This window comes from Epinephelus lanceolatus, chromosome 14 (assembly GCF_041903045.1).
Source record: "Epinephelus lanceolatus isolate andai-2023 chromosome 14, ASM4190304v1, whole genome shotgun sequence".
Lineage (NCBI taxonomy): Eukaryota > Metazoa > Chordata > Actinopteri > Perciformes > Serranidae > Epinephelus > Epinephelus lanceolatus.
This window is the reverse complement of record NC_135747.1, coordinates 2,620,494-2,642,053: the sequence shown is the minus strand read 5'-3', so window position 1 is coordinate 2,642,053 and position 21,560 is coordinate 2,620,494.

Sequence of the window (21,560 nt, the reverse complement as noted above, 5' to 3'; positions counted from 1 at the left end):
GAGTGCTTCTGGTCAAAAGTAACAGCCTAAGTGACAACATGCTCTCAAAATGCTTTTCGAGGCCTGAAAACACCAAAAGTGACATGATGCTGTTTTCGGAACAACTAGTGATGAAAACCAGAGTAAACTGCCTTGCTACTATGGAATTCACCAAACCACATGTTTCTGGCTTGGAAACTTGCTTCTGAGTGCTTCTGGTCAAAAGTAACAGCCTAAGTGACAACATGCTCTCAAAATGCTTTTCGAGGCCTGAAAACACTAAAAGTGACATGATGCTGTTTTCTGAACAACTAGTGATGGAAACCAGAGGAAACTGCCTTGCTACTATGGAATTCACCAAACCACATGTTTCTGGCTTGGAAACTTGCGTCTGAGTGCTTCTGGTCAAAAGTAACAGCCTAAGTGACAACATGCTCTCAAAATGCTTTTCGAGGCCTGAAAACACCAAAAGTGACATGATGCTGTTTTCTGAACAACTAGTGATGGAAACCAGAGGAAACTGCCTTGCTACTATGGAATTCACCAAACCACATGTTTCTGGCTTGGAAACTTGCTTCTGAGTGCTTCTGGTCAAAAGTAACAGCCTAAGTGACAACATGCTCTCAAAATGCTTTTCGAGGCCTGAAAACACCAAAAGTGACATGATGCTGTTTTCGGAACAACTAGTGATGGAAACCAGAGGAAACTGCCTTGCTACTATAGAATTCACCAAACCACATGTTTCTGGCTTGGAAACTTGCTTCTGAGTGCTTTTGGTCAAAAGTAACAGCCTAAGTGACAACATGCTCTCAAAATGCTTTTCGAGGCCTGAAAACACCAAAAGTGACATGATGCTGTTTTCTGACCAACTAGTGATGGAAACCAGAGGAAACTGCCTTGCTACTATGGAATTCACCAAACCACATGTTTCTGGCTTGGAAACTTGCTTCTGAGTGCTTCTGGTCAAAAGTAACAGCCTAAGTGACAACATGCTCTCAAAATGCTTTTCGAGGCCTGAAAACACCAAAAGTGACATGATGCTGTTTTCTGAACAACTAGTGATGAAAACCAGAGTAAACTGCCTTGCTACTATGGAATTCACCAAACCACATGTTTCTGGCTTGGAAACTTGCTTCTGAGTGCTTCTGGTCAAAAGTAACAGCCTAAGTGACAACATGCTCTCAAAATGCTTTTCGAGGCCTGAAAACACCAAAAGTGACATGATGCTGTTTTCAGACCAACTAGTGATGAAAACCAGAGGAAACTGCCTTGCTACTATGGAATTCACCAAACCACATGTTTCTGGCTTGGAAACTTGTTTCTGAGTGCTTCTGGTCAAAAGTAACAGCCTAAGTGACAACATGCTCTCAAAATGCTTTTCGAGGCCTGAAAACACCAAAAGTGACATGATGCTGTTTTCTGAACAACTAGTGATGGAAACCAGAGGAAACTGCCTTGCTACTATAGAATTCGCCAAACCACATGTTTCTGGCTTGGAAACTTGCTTCTGAGTGCTTCTGGTCAAAAGTAACAGCCTAAGTGACAACATGCTCTCAAAATGCTCTTCGAGGCCTGAAAACACCAAAAGTGACATGATGCTGTTTTCTGAACAACTAGTGATGGAAACCAGAGGAAACTGCCTTGCTACTATAGAATTCACCAAACCACATGTTTCTGGCTTGGAAACTTGCTTCTGAGTGCTTCTGGTCAAAAGTAACAGCCTAAGTGACAACATGCTCTCAAAATGCTTTTCGAGGCCTGAAAACACCAAAAGTGACATGATGCTGTTTTCGGAACAACTAGTGATGGAAACCAGAGGAAACTGCCTTGCTACTATAGAATTCACCAAACCACATGTTTCTGGCTTGGAAACTTGCTTCTGAGTGCTTCTGGTCAAAAGTAACAGCCTAAGTGACAACATGCTCTCAAAATGCTTTTCGAGGCCTGAAAACACCAAAAGTGACATGATGCTGTTTTCAGACCAACTAGTGATGAAAACCAGAGGAAACTGCCTTGCTACTATGGAATTCACCAAACCACATGTTTCTGGCTTGGAAACTTGCTTCTGAGTGCTTCTGGTCAAAAGTAACAGCCTAAGTGACAACATGCTCTCAAAATGCTTTTCGAGGCCTGAAAACACCAAAAGTGACATGATGCTGTTTTCGGAACAACTAGTGATGGAAACCAGAGTAAACTGCCTTGCTACTATGGAATTCACCAAACCACATGTTTCTGGCTTGGAAACTTGCTTCTGAGTGCTTCTGGTCAAAAGTAACAGCCTAAGTGACAACATGCTCTCAAAATGCTTTTCGAGGCCTGAAAACACCAAAAGTGACATGATGCTGTTTTCAGACCAACTAGTGATGAAAACCAGAGGAAACTGCCTTGCTACTATGGAATTCACCAAACCACATGTTTCTGGCTTGGAAACTTGTTTCTGAGTGCTTCTGGTCAAAAGTAACAGCCTAAGTGACAACATGCTCTCAAAATGCTTTTCGAGGCCTGAAAACACCAAAAGTGACATGATGCTGTTTTCTGAACAACTAGTGATGGAAACCAGAGGAAACTGCCTTGCTACTATAGAATTCGCCAAACCACATGTTTCTGGCTTGGAAACTTGCTTCTGAGTGCTTCTGGTCAAAAGTAACAGCCTAAGTGACAACATGCTCTCAAAATGCTCTTCGAGGCCTGAAAACACCAAAAGTGACATGATGCTGTTTTCTGAACAACTAGTGATGGAAACCAGAGGAAACTGCCTTGCTACTATAGAATTCACCAAACCACATGTTTCTGGCTTGGAAACTTGCTTCTGAGTGCTTCTGGTCAAAAGTAACAGCCTAAGTGACAACATGCTCTCAAAATGCTTTTCGAGGCCTGAAAACACCAAAAGTGACATGATGCTGTTTTCGGAACAACTAGTGATGGAAACCAGAGGAAACTGCCTTGCTACTATAGAATTCACCAAACCACATGTTTCTGGCTTGGAAACTTGCTTCTGAGTGCTTCTGGTCAAAAGTAACAGCCTAAGTGACAACATGCTCTCAAAATGCTTTTCGAGGCCTGAAAACACCAAAAGTGACATGATGCTGTTTTCGGAACAACTAGTGATGGAAACCAGAGGAAACTGCCTTGCTACTATAGAATTCACCAAACCACATGTTTCTGGCTTGGAAACTTGCTTCTGAGTGCTTCTGGTCAAAAGTAACAGCCTAAGTGACAACATGCTCTCAAAATGCTTTTCGAGGCCTGAAAACACCAAAAGTGACATGATGCTGTTTTCAGACCAACTAGTGATGAAAACCAGAGGAAACTGCCTTGCTACTATGGAATTCACCAAACCACATGTTTCTGGCTTGGAAACTTGCTTCTGAGTGCTTCTGGTCAAAAGTAACAGCCTAAGTGACAACATGCTCTCAAAATGCTTTTCGAGGCCTGAAAACACTAAAAGTGACATGATGCTGTTTTCTGAACAACTAGTGATGGAAACCAGAGTAAACTGCCTTGCTACTATGGAATTCACCAAACCACATGTTTCTGGCTTGGAAACTTGTTTCTGAGTGCTTCTGGTCAAAAGTAACAGCCTAAGTGACAACATGCTCTCAAAATGCTTTTCGAGGCCTGAAAACACTAAAAGTGACATGATGCTGTTTTCTGAACAACTAGTCATGGAAACCAGAGTAAACTGCCTTGCTACTATGGAATTCACCAAACCACATGTTTCTGGCTTGGAAACTTGCTTCTGAGTGCTTCTGGTCAAAAGTAACAGCCTAAGTGACAACATGCTCTCAAAATGCTTTTCGAGGCCTGAAAACACCAAAAGTGACATGATGCTGTTTTCTGAACAACTAGTGATGGAAACCAGAGGAAACTGCCTTGCTACTATAGAATTCACCAAACCACATGTTTCTGGCTTGGAAACTTGCTTCTGAGTGCTTCTGGTCAAAAGTAACAGCCTAAGTGACAATATGCTCTCAAAATGCTTTTCGAGGCCTGAAAACACTAAAAGTGACATGATGCTGTTTTCTGAACAACTAGTGATGGAAACCAGAGGAAACTGCCTTGCTACTATGGAATTCACCAAACCACATGTTTCTGGCTTGGAAACTTGCTTCTGAGTGCTTCTGGTCAAAAGTAACAGCCTAAGTGACAACATGCTCTCAAAATGCTTTTCGAGGCCTGAAAACACTAAAAGGGACATGATGCTGTTTTCTGAACAACTAGTGATGGAAACCAGAGGAAACTGCCTTGCTACTATGGAATTCACCAAACCACATGTTTCTGGCTTGGAAACTTGCTTCTGAGTGCTTCTGGTCAAAAGTAACAGCCTAAGTGACAACATGCTCTCAAAATGCTTTTCGAGGCCTGAAAACACCAAAAGTGACATGATGCTGTTTTCGGACCAACTATTGATGAAAACCAGAGGAAACTGCCTTGCTACTATGGAATTCACCAAACCACATGTTTCTGGCTTGGAAACTTGCTTCTGAGTGCTTCTGGTCAAAAGTAACAGCCTAAGTGACAACATGCTCTCAAAATGCTTTTCGAGGCCTGAAAACACCAAAAGTGACATGATGCTGTTTTCTGAACAACTAGTGATGAAAACCAGAGGAAACTGCCTTGCTACTATGGAATTCACCAAACCACATGTTTCTGGCTTGGAAACTTGCTTCTGAGTGCTTCTGGTCAAAAGTAACAGCCTAAGTGACAACATGCTCTCAAAATGCTTTTCGAGGCCTGAAAACACCAAAAGTGACATGATGCTGTTTTCTGAACAACTAGTGATGGAAACCAGAGGAAACTGCCTTGCTACTATGGAATTCACCAAACCACATGTTTCTGGCTTGGAAACTTGCTTCTGAGTGCTTCTGGTCAAAAGTAACAGCCTAAGTGACAACATGCTCTCAAAATGCTTTTCGAGGCCTGAAAACACCAAAAGTGACATGATGCTGTTTTCTGAACAACTAGTGATGGAAACCAGAGGAAACTGCCTTGCTACTATAGAATTCACCAAACCACATGTTTCTGGCTTGGAAACTTGCTTCTGAGTGCTTCTGGTCAAAAGTAACAGCCTAAGTGACAACATGCTCTCAAAGTGCTTTTCGAGGCCTGAAAACACTAAAAGTGACATGATGCTGTTTTCTGAACAACTAGTGATGGAAACCAGAGGAAACTGCCTTGCTACTATAGAATTCACCAAACCACATGTTTCTGGCTTGGAAACTTGCTTCTGAGTGCTTCTGGTCAAAAGTAACAGCCTAAGTGACAACATGCTCTCAAAATGCTTTTCGAGGCCTGAAAACACCAAAAGTGACATGATGCTGTTTTCGGAACAACTAGTGATGAAAACCAGAGTAAACTGCCTTGCTACTATGGAATTCACCAAACCACATGTTTCTGGCTTGGAAACTTGTTTCTGAGTGCTTCTGGTCAAAAGTAACAGCCTAAGTGACAACATGCTCTCAAAATGCTTTTCGAGGCCTGAAAACACTAAAAGTGACATGATGCTGTTTTCTGAACAACTAGTGATGGAAACCAGAGGAAACTGCCTTGCTACTATAGAATTCACCAAACCACATGTTTCTGGCTTGGAAACTTGCTTCTGAGTGCTTCTGGTCAAAAGTAACAGCCTAAGTGACAACATGCTCTCAAAATGCTTTTCGAGGCCTGAAAACACCAAAAGTGACATGATGCTGTTTTCGGACCAACTATTGATGAAAACCAGAGGAAACTGCCTTGCTACTATGGAATTCACCAAACCACATGTTTCTGGCTTGGAAACTTGCTTCTGAGTGCTTCTGGTCAAAAGTAACAGCCTAAGTGACAACATGCTCTCAAAATGCTTTTCGAGGCCTGAAAACACCAAAAGTGACATGATGCTGTTTTCTGAACAACTAGTGATGAAAACCAGAGGAAACTGCCTTGCTACTATGGAATTCACCAAACCACATGTTTCTGGCTTGGAAACTTGCTTCTGAGTGCTTCTGGTCAAAAGTAACAGCCTAAGTGACAACATGCTCTCAAAATGCTTTTCGAGGCCTGAAAACACCAAAAGTGACATGATGCTGTTTTCTGAACAACTAGTGATGGAAACCAGAGGAAACTGCCTTGCTACTATGGAATTCACCAAACCACATGTTTCTGGCTTGGAAACTTGCTTCTGAGTGCTTCTGGTCAAAAGTAACAGCCTAAGTGACAACATGCTCTCAAAATGCTTTTCGAGGCCTGAAAACACCAAAAGTGACATGATGCTGTTTTCTGAACAACTAGTGATGGAAACCAGAGGAAACTGCCTTGCTACTATAGAATTCACCAAACCACATGTTTCTGGCTTGGAAACTTGCTTCTGAGTGCTTCTGGTCAAAAGTAACAGCCTAAGTGACAACATGCTCTCAAAATGCTTTTCGAGGCCTGAAAACACCAAAAGTGACATGATGCTGTTTTCTGAACAACTAGTGATGGAAACCAGAGGAAACTGCCTTGCTACTATAGAATTCACCAAACCACATGTTTCTGGCTTGGAAACTTGCTTCTGAGTGCTTCTGGTCAAAAGTAACAGCCTAAGTGACAACATGCTCTCAAAATGCTTTTCGAGGCCTGAAAACACCAAAAGTGACATGATGCTGTTTTCGGAACAACTAGTGATGAAAACCAGAGTAAACTGCCTTGCTACTATGGAATTCACCAAACCACATGTTTCTGGCTTGGAAACTTGCTTCTGAGTGCTTCTGGTCAAAAGTAACAGCCTAAGTGACAACATGCTCTCAAAATGCTTTTCGAGGCCTGAAAACACCAAAAGTGACATGATGCTGTTTTCAGACCAACTAGTGATGAAAACCAGAGGAAACTGCCTTGCTACTATGGAATTCACCAAACCACATGTTTCTGGCTTGGAAACTTGTTTCTGAGTGCTTCTGGTCAAAAGTAACAGCCTAAGTGACAACATGCTCTCAAAATGCTTTTCGAGGCCTGAAAACACCAAAAGTGACATGATGCTGTTTTCTGAACAACTAGTGATGGAAACCAGAGGAAACTGCCTTGCTACTATAGAATTCACCAAACCACATGTTTCTGGCTTGGAAACTTGCTTCTGAGTGCTTCTGGTCAAAAGTAACAGCCTAAGTGACAACATGCTCTCAAAATGCTCTTCGAGGCCTGAAAACACCAAAAGTGACATGATGCTGTTTTCTGAACAACTAGTGATGGAAACCAGAGGAAACTGCCTTGCTACTATAGAATTCACCAAACCACATGTTTCTGGCTTGGAAACTTGCTTCTGAGTGCTTCTGGTCAAAAGTAACAGCCTAAGTGACAACATGCTCTCAAAATGCTTTTCGAGGCCTGAAAACACCAAAAGTGACATGATGCTGTTTTCAGACCAACTAGTGATGAAAACCAGAGGAAACTGCCTTGCTACTATGGAATTCACCAAACCACATGTTTCTGGCTTGGAAACTTGTTTCTGAGTGCTTCTGGTCAAAAGTAACAGCCTAAGTGACAACATGCTCTCAAAATGCTTTTCGAGGCCTGAAAACACTAAAAGTGACATGATGCTGTTTTCTGAACAACTAGTGATGGAAACCAGAGGAAACTGCCTTGCTACTATGGAATTCACCAAACCACATGTTTCTGGCTTGGAAACTTGTTTCTGAGTGCTTCTGGTCAAAAGTAACAGCCTAAGTGACAACATGCTCTCAAAATGCTTTTCGAGGCCTGAAAACACTAAAAGTGACATGATGCTGTTTTCTGAACAACTAGTCATGGAAACCAGAGTAAACTGCCTTGCTACTATGGAATTCACCAAACCACATGTTTCTGGCTTGGAAACTTGCTTCTGAGTGCTTCTGGTCAAAAGTAACAGCCTAAGTGACAACATGCTCTCAAAATGCTTTTCGAGGCCTGAAAACACCAAAAGTGACATGATGCTGTTTTCTGAACAACTAGTGATGGAAACCAGAGGAAACTGCCTTGCTACTATAGAATTCACCAAACCACATGTTTCTGGCTTGGAAACTTGCTTCTGAGTGCTTCTGGTCAAAAGTAACAGCCTAAGTGACAATATGCTCTCAAAATGCTTTTCGAGGCCTGAAAACACCAAAAGTGACATGATGCTGTTTTCGGACCAACTAGTGATGAAAACCAGAGGAAACTGCCTTGCTACTATGGAATTCACCAAACCACATGTTTCTGGCTTGGAAACTTGCTTCTGAGTGCTTCTGGTCAAAAGTAACAGCCTAAGTGACAACATGCTCTCAAAATGCTTTTCGAGGCCTGAAAACACCAAAAGTGACATGATGCTGTTTTCTGAACAACTAGTGATGGAAACCAGAGGAAACTGCCTTGCTACTATAGAATTCACCAAACCACATGTTTCTGGCTTGGAAACTTGCTTCTGAGTGCTTCTGGTCAAAAGTAACAGCCTAAGTGACAACATGCTCTCAAAATGCTTTTCGAGGCCTGAAAACACCAAAAGTGACATGATGCTGTTTTCTGAACAACTAGTGATGGAAACCAGAGGAAACTGCCTTGCTACTATGGAATTCACCAAACCACATGTTTCTGGCTTGGAAACTTGCGTCTGAGTGCTTCTAGTCAAAAGTAACAGCCTAAGTGACAACATGCTCTCAAAATGCTTTTCGAGGCCTGAAAACACTAAAAGTGACATGATGCTGTTTTCTGAACAACTAGTGATGGAAACCAGAGGAAACTGCCTTGCTACTATGGAATTCACCAAACCACATGTTTCTGGCTTGGAAACTTGCTTCTGAGTGCTTCTGGTCAAAAGTAACAGCCTAAGTGACAACATGCTCTCAAAATGCTTTTCGAGGCCTGAAAACACTAAAAGGGACATGATGCTGTTTTCTGAACAACTAGTGATGGAAACCAGAGGAAACTGCCTTGCTACTATGGAATTCACCAAACCACATGTTTCTGGCTTGGAAACTTGCTTCTGAGTGCTTCTGGTCAAAAGTAACAGCCTAAGTGACAACATGCTCTCAAAATGCTTTTCGAGGCCTGAAAACACTAAAAGTGACATGATGCTGTTTTCTGCACAACTAGTGATGGAAACCAGAGGAAACTGCCTTGCTACTATAGAATTCACCAAACCACATGTTTCTGGCTTGGAAACTTGCTTCTGAGTGCTTCTGGTCAAAAGTAACAGCCTAAGTGACAACATGCTCTCAAAATGCTTTTCGAGGCCTGAAAACACCAAAAGTGACATGATGCTGTTTTCGGAACAACTAGTGATGAAAACCAGAGTAAACTGCCTTGCTACTATGGAATTCACCAAACCACATGTTTCTGGCTTGGAAACTTGCTTCTGAGTGCTTCTGGTCAAAAGTAACAGCCTAAGTGACAACATGCTCTCAAAATGCTTTTCGAGGCCTGAAAACACTAAAAGTGACATGATGCTGTTTTCTGAACAACTAGTGATGGAAACCAGAGGAAACTGCCTTGCTACTATGGAATTCACCAAACCACATGTTTCTGGCTTGGAAACTTGCGTCTGAGTGCTTCTGGTCAAAAGTAACAGCCTAAGTGACAACATGCTCTCAAAATGCTTTTCGAGGCCTGAAAACACCAAAAGTGACATGATGCTGTTTTCTGAACAACTAGTGATGGAAACCAGAGGAAACTGCCTTGCTACTATGGAATTCACCAAACCACATGTTTCTGGCTTGGAAACTTGCTTCTGAGTGCTTCTGGTCAAAAGTAACAGCCTAAGTGACAACATGCTCTCAAAATGCTTTTCGAGGCCTGAAAACACCAAAAGTGACATGATGCTGTTTTCGGACCAACTATTGATGAAAACCAGAGGAAACTGCCTTGCTACTATGGAATTCACCAAACCACATGTTTCTGGCTTGGAAACTTGCTTCTGAGTGCTTCTGGTCAAAAGTAACAGCCTAAGTGACAACATGCTCTCAAAATGCTTTTCGAGGCCTGAAAACACCAAAGTGACATGATGCTGTTTTCTGAACAACTAGTGATGAAAACCAGAGGAAACTGCCTTGCTACTATGGAATTCACCAAACCACATGTTTCTGGCTTGGAAACTTGCTTCTGAGTGCTTCTGGTCAAAAGTAACAGCCTAAGTGACAACATGCTCTCAAAATGCTTTTCGAGGCCTGAAAACACCAAAAGTGACATGATGCTGTTTTCTGAACAACTAGTGATGGAAACCAGAGGAAACTGCCTTGCTACTATGGAATTCACCAAACCACATGTTCTGGCTTGGAAACTTGCTTCTGAGTGCTTCTGGTCAAAAGTAACAGCCTAAGTGACAACATGCTCTCAAAATGCTTTTCGAGGCCTGAAAACACCAAAAGTGACATGATGCTGTTTTCTGAACAACTAGTGATGGAAACCAGAGGAAACTGCCTTGCTACTATAGAATTCACCAAACCACATGTTTCTGGCTTGGAAACTTGCTTCTGAGTGCTTCTGGTCAAAAGTAACAGCCTAAGTGACAACATGCTCTCAAAATGCTTTTCGAGGCCTGAAACACCAAAAGTGACATGATGCTGTTTTCTGACCAACTAGTGATGGAAACCAGAGGAAACTGCCTTGCTACTATAGAATTCACCAAACCACATGTTTCTGGCTTGGAAACTTGTTTCTGAGTGCTTCTGGTCAAAAGTAACAGCCTAAGTGACAACATGCTCTCAAAATGCTTTTCGAGGCCTGAAAACACCAAAAGTGACATGATGCTGTTTTCTGAACAACTAGTGATGGAAACCAGAGGAAACTGCCTTGCTACTATGGAATTCACCAAACCACATGTTTCTGGCTTGGAAACTTGTTTCTGAGTGCTTCTGGTCAAAAGTAACAGCCTAAGTGACAACATGCTCTCAAAATGCTTTTCGAGGCCTGAAAACACTAAAAGTGACATGATGCTGTTTCTGAACAACTAGTGATGGAAACCAGAGTAAACTGCCTTGCTACTATGGAATTCACCAAACCACATGTTTCTGGCTTGGAAACTTGCTTCTGAGTGCTTCTGGTCAAAAGTAACAGCCTAAGTGACAACATGCTCTCAAAATGCTTTTCGAGGCCTGAAAACACCAAAAGTGACATGATGCTGTTTTCTGAACAACTAGTGATGGAAACCAGAGGAAACTGCCTTGCTACTATAGAATTCACCAAACCACATGTTTCTGGCTTGGAAACTTGCTTCTGAGTGCTTCTGGTCAAAAGTAACAGCCTAAGTGACAACATGCTCTCAAAATGCTTTTCGAGGCCTGAAAACACCAAAAGTGACATGATGCTGTTATCTGAACAACTAGTGATGGAAACCAGAGGAAACTGCCTTGCTACTATGGAATTCACCAAACCACATGTTTCTGGCTTGGAAATTTGTTTCTGAGTGCTTCTGGTCAAAAGTAACAGCCTAAGTGACAACATGCTCTCAAAATGCTTTTCGAGCCCTGAAAACACTAAAAGTGACATGATGCTGTTTTCTGAACAACTAGTGATGGAAACCAGAGTAAACTGCCTTGCTACTATGGAATTCACCAAACCACATGTTTCTGGCTTGGAAACTTGCTTCTGAGTGCTTCTGGTCAAAAGTAACAGCCTAAGTGACAACATGCTCTCAAAATGCTTTTCGAGGCTGAAAACACCAAAAGTGACATGATGCTGTTTTCTGAACAACTAGTGATGGAAACCAGAGGAAACTGCCTTGCTACTATAGAATTCACCAAACCACATGTTTCTGGCTTGGAAACTTGCTTCTGAGTGCTTCTGGTCAAAAGTAACAGCCTAAGTGACAATATGCTCTCAAAATGCTTTTCGAGGCCTGAAAACACCAAAAGTGACATGATGCTGTTTTCGGACAAACTAGTGATGAAAACCAGAGAAACTGCCTTGCTACTATGGAATTCACCAAACCACATGTTTCTGGCTTGGAAACTTGCTTCTGAGTGCTTCTGGTCAAAAGTAACAGCCTAAGTGACAACATGCTCTCAAATGCTTTTCGAGGCCTGAAACACCAAAAGTGACATGATGCTGTTTTCTGAACAACTAGTGATGGAAACCAGAGGAAACTGCCTTGCTACTATAGAATTCACCAAACCACATGTTTCTGGCTTGGAAACTTGCTTCTGAGTGCTTCTGGTCAAAAGTAACAGCCTAAGTGACAATATGCTCTCAAAATGCTTTTCGAGGCCTGAAAACACCAAAAGTGACATGATGCTGTTTTCGGACCAACTAGTGATGAAAACCAGAGGAAACTACCTTGCTACTATGGAATTCACCAAACCACATGTTTCTGGCTTGGAAACTTGCTTCTGAGTGCTTCTGGTCAAAAGTAACAGCCTAAGTGACAAAATGCTCTCAAAATGCTTTTCGAGGCCTGAAAACACCAAAAGTGACATGATGCTGTTTTCAGACCAACTAGTGATGGAAACCAGAGTAAACTGCCTTGCTACTATGGAATTCACCAAACCACATGTTTCTGGCTTGGAAACTTGCTTCTGAGTGCTTCTGGTCAAAAGTAACAGCCTAAGTGACAACATGCTGTCAAAATGCTTTTCGAGGCCTGAAAACACTAAAAGTGACATGATGCTGTTTTCTGAACAACTAGTGATGGAAACCAGAGGAAACTGCCTTGTTACTATGGAATTAACCAAACCACATGTTTCTGCTTGGAAACTTGCTTCTGAGTGCTTCTGGTCAAAAGTAACAGCCTAAGTGACAACATGCTCTCAAAATGCTTTTCGAGGCCTGACCTGAAAACACTAAAAGTGACATGATGCTGTTTTCTGAACAACTAGTGATGGAAACCAGAGGAAACTGCCTTGCTACTATAGAATTCACCAAACCACATGTTTCTGGCTTGGAAACTTGCTTCTGAGTGCTTCTGGTCAAAAGTAACAGCCTAAGTGACAACATGCTCTCAAAATGCTTTTCGCAGGCCTGAAAACACCAAAAGTGACATGATGCTGTTTTCGGAACAACTAGTGATGAAAACCAGAGGAAACTGCCTTGCTACTATGGAATTCACCAAACCACATGTTTCTGGCTTGGAAACTTGCTTCTGAGTGCTTCTGGTCAAAAGTAACAGCCTAAGTGACAACATGCTCTCAAAATGCTTTTCGAGGCCTGAAAACACCAAAAGTGACATGATGCTGTTTTCAGACCAACTAGTGATGAAAACCAGAGTAAACTGCCTTGCTACTATGGAATTCACCAAACCACATGTTTCTGGCTTGGAAACTTGCTTCTGAGTGCTTCTGGTCAAAGTAACAGCCTAAGTGACAACATGCTCTCAAAATGCTTTCGAGGCCTGAAAACACCAAAGTGACATGATGCTGTTTTCTGAACAACTAGTGATGGAAACCAGAGGAAACTGCCTTGCTACTATAGAATTCACCAAACCACATGTTCTGGCTTGGAAACTTGCTTCTGAGTGCTTCTGGTCAAAAGTAACAGCCTAAGTGACAATATGCTCTCAAAATGCTTTTCGAGGCCTGAAAACACCAAAAGTGACATGATGCTGTTTTCGGACCAACTAGTGATGAAACCAGAGGAAACTGCCTTGCTACTATGAATTCACCAAACCACATGTTTCTGGCTTGGAAACTTGCTTCTGAGTGCTTCTGGTCAAAAGTAACAGCCTAAGTGACAAAATGCTCTCAAAATGCTTTTCGAGGCCTGAAAACACCAAAAGTGACATGATGCTGTTTTCTGAACAACTAGTGATGGAAACCAGAGGAAACTGCCTTGCTACTATAGAATTCACCAAACCACATGTTTCTGGCTTGGAAACTTGCTTCTGAGTGCTTCTAGTCAAAAGTAACAGCCTAAGTGACAACATGCTCTCAAAATGCTTTTCGAGGCCTGAAAACACTAAAAGTGACATGATGCTGTTTTCTGAACAACTAGTGATGGAAAGCAGAGGAAACTGCCTTGCTACTATGGAATTCACCAAACCACATGTTTTCTGACTTGGAAACTTGCTTCTGAGTGCTTCTGGTCAAAAGTAACAGCCTAAGTGACAACATGCTCTCAAAATGCTTTTCGAGCCTGAAAACACCAAAAGTGACATGATGCTGTTTTCTGAACAACTAGTGATGAAAACCAGAGGAAACTGCCTTGCTACTATGGAATTCACCAAACCACATGTTTCTGGCTTGGAAACTTGCTTCTGAGTGCTTCTGGTCAAAAGTAACAGCCTAAGTGACAACATGCTCTCAAAATGCTTTTCGAGGCCTGAAAACACCAAAAGTGACATGATGCTGTTTTCTGAACAACTAGTGATGGAAACCAGAGGAAACTGCCTTGCTACTATGGAATTCACCAAACCACATGTTTCTGGCTTGGAAACTTGCTTCTGAGTGCTTCTGGTCAAAAGTAACAGCCTAAGTGACAACATGCTGTCAAAATGCTTTTCGAGGCCTGAAAACACTAAAAGTGACATGATGCTGTTTTCTGAACAACTAGTGATGGAAACCAGAGGAAACTGCCTTGCTACTATAGAATTCACCAAACCACATGTTTCTGGCTTGGAAACTTGCTTCTGAGTGCTTCTGGTCAAAGTAACAGCCTAAGTGACAACATGCTCTCAAAATGCTTTTCGAGGCCTGAAAACACTAAAAGTGACATGATGCTGTTTTCTGAACAACTAGTGATGGAAACCAGAGTAAACTGCCTTGCTACTATAGAATTCACCAAACCACATGTTTCTGGCTTGGAAACTTGCTTCTGAGTGCTTCTGGTCAAAAGTAACAGCCTAAGTGACAACATGCTCTCAAAATGCTTTTCGAGGCCTGAAAACACCAAAAGTGACATGATGCTGTTTCGGAACAACTAGTGATGAAAACCAGAGGAAACTGCCTTGCTACTATGGAATTCACCAAACCACATGTTTCTGGCTTGGAAACTTGCTTCTGAGTGCTTCTGGTCAAAAGTAACAGCCTAAGTGACAACATGCTCTCAAAATGCTTTTCGAGGCCTGAAAACACCAAAAGTGACATGATGCTGTTTTCAGACCAACTAGTGATGGAAACCAGAGTAAACTGCCTTGCTACTATGGAATTCACCAAACCACATGTTTCTGGCTTGGAAACTTGCTTCTGAGTGCTTCTGGTCAAAAGTAACAGCCTAAGTGACAACATGCTCTCAAAATGCTTTTCGAGGCCTGAAAACACCAAAAGTGACATGATGCTGTTTTCTGAACAACTAGTGATGGAAACCAGAGGAAACTGCCTTGCTACTATAGAATTCACCAAACCACATGTTTCTGGCTTGGAAACTTGCTTCTGAGTGCTTCTGGTCAAAAGTAACAGCCTAAGTGACAATATGCTCTCAAAATGCTTTTCGAGGCCTGAAAACACCAAAAGTGACATGATGCTGTTTTCGGACCAACTAGTGATGAAAACCAGAGGAAACTGCCTTGCTACTATGGAATTCACCAAACCACATGTTTCTGGCTTGGAAACTTGCTTCTGAGTGCTTCTGGTCAAAAGTAACAGCCTAAGTGACAAAATGCTCTCAAAATGCTTTTCGAGCCTGAAAACACCAAAAGTGACATGATGCTGTTTTCTGAACAACTAGTGATGGAAACCAGAGGAAACTGCCTTGCTACTATAGAATTCACCAAACCACATGTTTCTGGCTTGGAAACTTGCTTCTGAGTGCTTCTAGTCAAAAGTAACAGCCTAAGTGACAACATGCTCTCAAATGCTTTTCGAGGCCTGAAAACACTAAAAGTGACATGATGCTGTTTTCTGAACAACTAGTGATGGAAAGCAGAGGAAACTGCCTTGCTACTATGGAATTCACCAAACCACATGTTTCTGACTTGGAAACTTGCTTCTGAGTGCTTCTGGTCAAAAGTAACAGCCTAAGTGACAACATGCTCTCAAAATGCTTTTCGAGGCCTGAAAACACCAAAAGTGACATGATGCTGTTTTCTGAACAACTAGTGATGAAAACCAGAGGAAACTGCCTTGCTACTATGGAATTCACCAAACCACATGTTTCTGGCTTGGAAACTTGCTTCTGAGTGCTTCTGGTCAAAAGTAACAGCCTAAGTGACAACATGCTCTCAAAATGCTTTTCGAGGCCTGAAAACACCAAAAGTGACATGATGCTGTTTTCTGAACAACTAGTGATGGAAACCAGAGGAAACTGCCTTGCTACTATGGAATTCACCAAACCACATGTTTCTGGCTTGGAAACTTGCTTCTGAGTGCTTCTGGTCAAAAGTAACAGCCTAAGTGACAACATGCTCTCAAAATGCTTTTCGAGGCCTGAAAACACTAAAAGTGACATGATGCTGTTTCTGAACAACTAGTGATGGAAACCAGAGGAAATTGCCTTGCTACTATAGAATTCACCAAACCACATGTTTCTGGCTTGGAAACTTGCTTCTGAGTGCTTCTGGTCAAAAGTAACAGCCTAAGTGACAACATGCTCTCAAAATGCTTTTCGAGGCCTGAAAACACTAAAAGTGACATGATGCTGTTTTCTGAACAACTAGTGATGGAAACCAGAGTAAACTGCCTTGCTACTATAGAATTCACCAAACCACATGTTTCTGGCTTGGAAACTTGCTTCTGAGTGCTTCTGGTCAAAAGTAACAGCCTAAGTGACAACATGCTCTCAAAATGCTTTTCGAGGCCTGAAAACACCAAAGTGACATGATGCTGTTTTCTGAACAACTAGTGATGGAAACCAGAGGAAACTGCCTTGCTACTATGGAATTCACCAAACCACATGTTTCTGGCTTGGAAACTTGCTTCTGAGTGCTTCAGGTCAAAAGTAACAGCCTAAGTGACAACATGCTCTCAAAATGCTTTTCGAGGCCTGAAAACACTAAAAGTGACATGATGCTGTTTTCTGAACAACTAGTGATGGAAACCAGAGGAAACTGCCTTGCTACTATAGAATTCACCAAACCACATGTTTCTGGCTTGGAAACTTGCTTCTGAGTGCTTCTGGTCAAAAGTAACAGCCTAAGTGACAACATGCTCTCAAAATGCTTTTCGAGGCCTGAAAACACCAAAAGTGACATGATGCTGTTTTCTGAACAACTAGTGATGGAAACCAGAGGAAACTGCCTTGCTACTATAGAATTCACCAAACCACATGTTTCTGGCTGGAAACTTGCTTCTGAGTGCTTCTGGTCAAAAGTAACAGCCTAAGTGACAACATGCTCTCAAAATGCTTTTCGAGGCCTGAAACACCAAAAGTGACATGATGCTGTTTTCTGAACAACTAGTGATGGAAACCAGAGGAAACTGCCTTGCTACTATAGAATTCACCAAACCACATGTTTCTGGCTTGGAAACTTGCTTCTGAGTGCTTCTGGTCAAAAGTAACAGCCTAAGTGACAACATGCTCTCAAAATGCTTTTCGAGGCCTGAAAACACCAAAAGTGACATGATGCTGTTTTCGGAACAACTAGTGATGGAAACCAGAGGAAACTGCCTTGCTACTATAGAATTCACCAAACCACATGTTTCTGGCTTGGAAACTTGCTTCTGAGTGCTTTTGGTCAAAAAGTAACAGCCTAAGTGACAACATGCTCTCAAAATGCTTTTCGAGGCCTGAAAACACCAAAAGTGACATGATGCTGTTTTCTGACCAACTAGTGATGGAAACCAGAGGAAACTGCCTTGCTACTATGGAATTCACCAAACCACATGTTTCTGGCTTGGAAACTTGCTTCTGAGTGCTTCTGGTCAAAAGTAACAGCCTAAGTGACAACATGCTCTCAAAATGCTTTTCGAGGCCTGAAAACACCAAAAGTGACATGATGCTGTTTTCGGAACAACTAGTGATGAAAACCAGAGTAAACTGCCTTGCTACTATGGAATTCACCAAACCACATGTTTCTGGCTTGGAAACTTGCTTCTGAGTGCTTCTGGTCAAAAGTAACAGCCTAAGTGACAACATGCTCTCAAAATGCTTTTCGAGGCCTGAAAACACCAAAAGTGACATGATGCTGTTTTCTGAACAACTAGTGATGGAAACCAGAGGAAACTGCCTTGCTACTATAGAATTCGCCAAACCACATGTTTCTGGCTTGGAACTTGCTTCTGAGTGCTTCTGGTCAAAAGTAACAGCCTAAGTGACAACATGCTCTCAAAATGCTCTTCGAGGCCTGAAAACACCAAAAGTGACATGATGCTGTTTTCTGAACAACTAGTGATGGAAACCAGAGGAAACTGCCTTGCTACTATAGAATTCACCAAACCACATGTTTCTGCTTGGAAACTTGCTTCTGAGTGCTTCTGGTCAAAAGTAACAGCCTAAGTGACAACATGCTCTCAAAATGCTTTTCGAGGCCTGAAAACACCAAAAGTGACATGATGCTGTTATCTGAACAACTAGTGATGGAAACCAGAGGAAACTGCCTTGCTACTATGGAATTCACCAAACCACATGTTTCTGGCTTGGAAATTTGTTTCTGAGTGCTTCTGGTCAAAAGTAACAGCCTAAGTGACAACATGCTCTCAAAATGCTTTTCGAGCCCTGAAAACACTAAAAGTGACATGATGCTGTTTCTGAACAACTAGTGATGGAAACCAGAGTAAACTGCCTTGCTACTATGGAATTCACCAAACCACATGTTTCTGGCTTGGAAACTTGCTTCTGAGTGCTTCTGGTCAAAAGTAACAGCCTAAGTGACAACATGCTCTCAAAATGCTTTTCGAGGCCTGAAAACACCAAAAGTGACATGATGCTGTTTTCTGAACAACTAGTGATGGAAACCAGAGGAAACTGCCTTGCTACTATAGAATTCACCAAACCACATGTTTCTGGCTTGGAAACTTGCTTCTGAGTGCTTCTGGTCAAAAGTAACAGCCTAAGTGACAATATGCTCTCAAATGCTTTTCGAGGCCTGAAAACACCAAAAGTGACATGATGCTGTTTTCGGACAAACTAGTGATGAAAACCAGAGGAAACTGCCTTGCTACTATGGAATTCACCAAACCACATGTTTCTGGCTTGGAAACTTGCTTCTGAGTGCTTCTGGTCAAAAGTAACAGCCTAAGTGACAACATGCTCTCAAAATGCTTTTCGAGGCCTGAAAACACCAAAAGTGACATGATGCTGTTTTCTGAACAACTAGTGATGGAAACCAGAGGAAACTGCCTTGCTACTATAGAATTCACCAAACCACATGTTTCTGGCTTGGAAACTTGCTTCTGAGTGCTTCTGGTCAAAAGTAACAGCCTAAGTGACAATATGCTCTCAAAATGCTTTTCGAGGCTGAAAACACCAAAGTGACATGATGCTGTTTTCGGACCAACTAGTGATGAAAACTAGAGGAAACTACCTTGCTACTATGGAATTCACCAAACCACATGTTTCTGCTTGGAAACTTGCTTCTGAGTGCTTCTGGTCAAAAGTAACAGCCTAAGTGACAAAATGCTCTCAAAATGCTTTTCGAGGCCTGAAAACACCAAAAGTGACATGATGCTGTTTTCAGACCAACTAGTGATGGAAACCAGAGTAAACTGCCTTGCTACTATGGAATTCACCAAACCACATGTTTCTGGCTTGGAAACTTGCTTCTGAGTGCTTCTGGTCAAAGTAACAGCCTAAGTGACAACATGCTGTCAAAATGCTTTTCGAGGCCTGAAAACACTAAAAGTGACATGATGCTGTTTTCTGAACAACTAGTGATGGAAACCAGAGGAAACTGCCTTGTTACTATGGAATTAACCAAACCACATGTTTCTGGCTTGGAAACTTGCTTCTGAGTGCTTCTGGTCAAAAGTAACAGCCTAAGTGACAACATGCTCTCAAATGCTTTTCGAGGCCTGAAAACACTAAAAGTGACATGATGCTGTTTTCTGAACAACTAGTGATGGAAACCAGAGGAAACTGCCTTGCTACTATAGAATTCACCAAACCACATGTTTCTGCTTGGAAACTTGCTTCTGAGTGCTTCTGGTCAAAAGTAACAGCCTAAGTGACAACATGCTCTCAAAATGCTTTTCGAGGCCTGAAAACACCAAAAGTGACATGATGCTGTTTTCGGAACAACTAGTGATGAAAACCAGAGGAAAACTGCCTTGCTACTATGGAATTCACCAAACCACATGTTTCTGGCTTGGAAACTTGCTTCTGAGTGCTTCTGGTCAAAAGTAACAGCCTAAGTGACAACATGCTCTCAAAATGCTTTTCGAGGCCTGAAAACACCAAAAGTGACATGATGCTGTTTTCAGACCAACTAGTGATGGAAACCAGAGTAAACTGCCTTGCTACTATGGAATTCACCAAACCACATGTTTCTGGCTTGGAAACTTGCTTCTGAGTGCTTCTGGTCAAAAGTACAGCCTAAGTGACAACATGCTCTCAAAATGCTTTTCGAGGCCTGAAAACACCAAAAGTGACATGATGCTGTTTTCTGAACAACTAGTGATGGAAACCAGAGGAAACTGCCTTGCTACTATAGAATTCACCAAACACATGTTTCTGGCTTGGAAACTTGCTTCTGAGTGCTTCTGGTCAAAAGTAACAGCCTAAGTGACAATATGCTCTCAAAATGCTTTTCGAGGCCTGAAAACACCAAAAGTGACATGATGCTGTTTTCGGACCAACTAGTGATGAAAACCAGAGGAAACTGCCTTGCTACTATGGAATTCACCAACCACATGTTTCTGGCTTGGAAACTTGCTTCTGAGTGCTTCTGGTCAAAAGTAACAGCCTAAGTGACCAAAATGCTCTCAAAATGCTTTTCGAGGCCTGAAAACACCAAAGTGACATGATGCTGTTTTCTGAACAACTAGTGATGGAAACCAGAGGAAACTGCCTTGCTACTATAGAATTCACCAAACCACATGTTTCTGGCTTGGAAACTTGCTTCTAGTGCTTCTAGTCAAAAGTAACAGCCTAAGTGACAACATGCTCTCAAAATGCTTTTCGAGGCCTGAAAACACTAAAAGTGACATGATGCTGTTTTCTGAACAACTAGTGATGGAAAGCAGAGGAAACTGCCTTGCTACTATGGAATTCACCAAACCACATGTTTCTGACTTGGAAACTTGCTTCTGAGTGCTTCTGGTCAAAAGTAACAGCCTAAGTGACAACATGCTCTCAAAATGCTTTTCGAGGCCTGAAAACACCAAAAGTGACATGATGCTGTTTTTCTGAACAACTAGTGATGAAAACCAGAGGAAACTGCCTTGCTACTATGGAATTCACCAAACCACATGTTTCTGGCTTGGAAACTTGCTTCTGAGTGCTTCTGGTCAAAAGTAACAGCCTAAGTTGACAACATGCTCTCAAATGCTTTTCGAGGCCTGAAAACACCAAAAGTGACATGATGCTGTTTTCTGAACAACTAGTGATGGAAACCAGAGGAAACTGCCTTGCTACTATGGAATTCACCAAACCACATTGTTTCTGGCTTGGAAACTTGCTTCTGAGTGCTTCTGGTCAAAATGTAACAGCCTAAGTGACAACATGCTCTCAAAATGCTTTTCGAGGCCTGAAAACACTAAAAGTGACATGATGCTGTTTTCTGAACAACTAGTGATGGAAACCAGAGGAAACTGCCTTGCTACTATAGAATTCACCAAACCACATGTTTCTGGCTGGAAACTTGCTTCTGAGTGCTTCTG